The sequence below is a fragment of the Sinocyclocheilus grahami genome, unplaced genomic scaffold (genome assembly GCF_001515645.1).
Source record: "Sinocyclocheilus grahami isolate Dianchi unplaced genomic scaffold, SAMN03320097.WGS_v1.1 scaffold29.1, whole genome shotgun sequence".
NCBI lineage: Eukaryota > Metazoa > Chordata > Actinopteri > Cypriniformes > Cyprinidae > Sinocyclocheilus > Sinocyclocheilus grahami.
Window position 1 is genome coordinate 1,002,794 of NW_015505208.1, and position 2,699 is coordinate 1,005,492.

The following is a 2,699-nucleotide window of genomic DNA, read 5'->3' on the forward strand; positions in this document are numbered from 1 at the left end:
GTCTCTGAAGAGCTTCGAGAAACTTAACCTTCCAGTAGTGGTTTGAAGCTAATAGAATAATGGCTAAAAATTAAATCACTTGATAAAAATCCAAAACAAAACCTCACTGGGTTGGACCGAGTAAGAGCTTGGCCAAGCAATGTTGTTGCAGAGCGACTACTTTCCATCCAAGGAAAGAAAATAGTCTCTTTAAACTCATGGGAACTGTAGGCTACAGCAAACAGGTACAGGATATCTGGACCAAAAAAAACTGACAAGCAGCTTTCCCAAAAATTGTGGAAGATAGAATAATGGCAAAAAAATGAAATCACTTGATAAAAATCCAAAACAAAACTTGGGTTGGACCGAGTAAGAGTTTGGCAAAGCAATTTTGTTGTAGAGCGACTGCTTTCAATTCGAAGAAAGAAAAGAGCCACTTTAAACTCAGCTTACAACAGGTACATGATATATGGACCACAAAAAATCATGACAAGTAGCTTTTACCAAATATTACAGAAGGCTGTTCCCTCTTCAAGCTTGAGGCCTATGGAAAGGGCTGAGATGCAGGCTGCCGGGCAAATATATGGAATGTGAGCAAAGTTTGGGTCACCGTGCTGAATAGAGCACAGTGGAGCAGTGGTCACATGCAGGGCTGATGTAGTGTGGGCGCATGGATTCAACAGAATGTGTGGATTCTGCACAACCCAAAGAGGGAGGAAAAAACTCTGGTACCTCAAGACAAGAATCCCAACATTCTTTAGTGTCAGCCCTGATGAGAATGGTTTCGGCAGCGCAGCATGCCTGGGATTATGCGTGTCTGCGAGTGTGTGTGATAATTGCGAGGTGTGCAAGTTCGGTTGTGTGTGGATTTCGGAGTGCCTGGGCATGGCAGCTGGGAAGCAAGCAGAATCCAGGAGATTTGAACCCTACATGCTGCCTGACCCTCTCAGCAGATGGTGGCTCCAGAGAAACTGCCATCTCGCATCACAAAGGCTCTAGTCTTGTAAATTAATATAGACTATAAAATACATTGTTCATTGTTAGTTCATGTAAGAGAAGTATTGTCTATTTATTTTTTTTACAAATAAAACCTAGTCTTTAATTTTTTAATTCAAATTATATAGTTGTTATACTAGTAGTAAATAATTAAGCACTAATCGCATTCTCATGAACATATACTAAAATTATTGAAAACATTGTTTACTGAAATAAAATAGAAATATTAGATGAGAAAACAAACTGAAATTATAATGGAAATAAAATATAAAACGAGTCAAACTAAAACACCTAAAAAAACACACAAAGACCCAACGAAAAGACTTAAACTTAGTTACAATTACAAATAAAAATAAAAACATTCGAAATATGAATAAATACTATAATAGTATATTAATAATACTAAAATATCTGCACTTAAACAAGTCGGCTCAACTGAGAAAATACATTAAGTAATTTATAATACATGCTATAATTCTAAAATTATTAAGAAAATAATTTTAATATAGACTACATGGAATATTTGTACTTAATTCATCTGTCATACAGCACTATTTAAGTGCACTACAAAAATAAAAAATACTGGTTAAAGATGGTGAGCAGTCACTTTAAATATCCACTTCCCTTGAACATACTGAACAACATAATCAACATAAAGGCAATTTGATCTAGACTAGACATAAATTAGGCAAACTAGAGAACAAGCGTTTAGAGTTGTAAGCAGACAGAAGTTACAACAAATATTACTTTATTGGACATGAAAAATTACTTCAACTTAAAGTTGGGATACACTCCTTAAAATTAATAGACTATAAAATACATTGTTCATTGTTAGTTCATGTAAGAGAAGTATTGTCAATATTTATTTTTTTTTACAAATAAAACCTAGTCTTTAATTTTTTAATTCAAATTATATAGTTGTTATACTAGTAGTAAATAATAATTAAGCACTAATCGCATTCTCATGAACATATACTAAAATTATTGAAAACATTGTTTACTGATAGAAATATTAGATGAGAAAACAAACTGAAATTATAATGGAAATAAAATATAAAACGAGTCAAACTAAAACAACACCTAAAAAAACACACAAAGACCCAACGAAAAGACTTAAACTTGGTTACAATTACAAATAAAAATAAAAACATTCGAAATATGAATAAATACTATAATAGTATATTAATAATACTAAAATATCTGCACTTAAACAAGTCGGCTCAACTGAAAAAAAACATTTTAAGTAATTTATAATACATGCTATAATTCTAAAATTATTAAGAAAATAATTTTAATATAGACTACATGGAATATTTGTACTTAATTCATCTGTCATACAGCACTATTTAAGTGCACTACAAAAATAAAAAATGCTGGTTAAAGATGGTGAGCAGTCACTTTAAATATCCACTTCCCTTGAACATACTGAACAACAATCAACATAAAGGCAATTTGATCTAGACTAGACATAAATTAGGCAAACTAGAGAACAAGCGTTTAGAGTTGTAAGCAGACAGAAGTTACAACAAATATTACTTTATTGGACATGAAAAATTACTTCAACTTAAAGTTGGGATACACTCCTTAAAAACAAGATCAAATAAACAATACCTCTTGAAACCAACACACCTTTTATAGAACATGAGGCAGTTTTTTATATTTTAACAAATTTGAGGTAAAGAGTTTTTCTTTGTCATATACATTTTTTCTCACAAAATATTTAA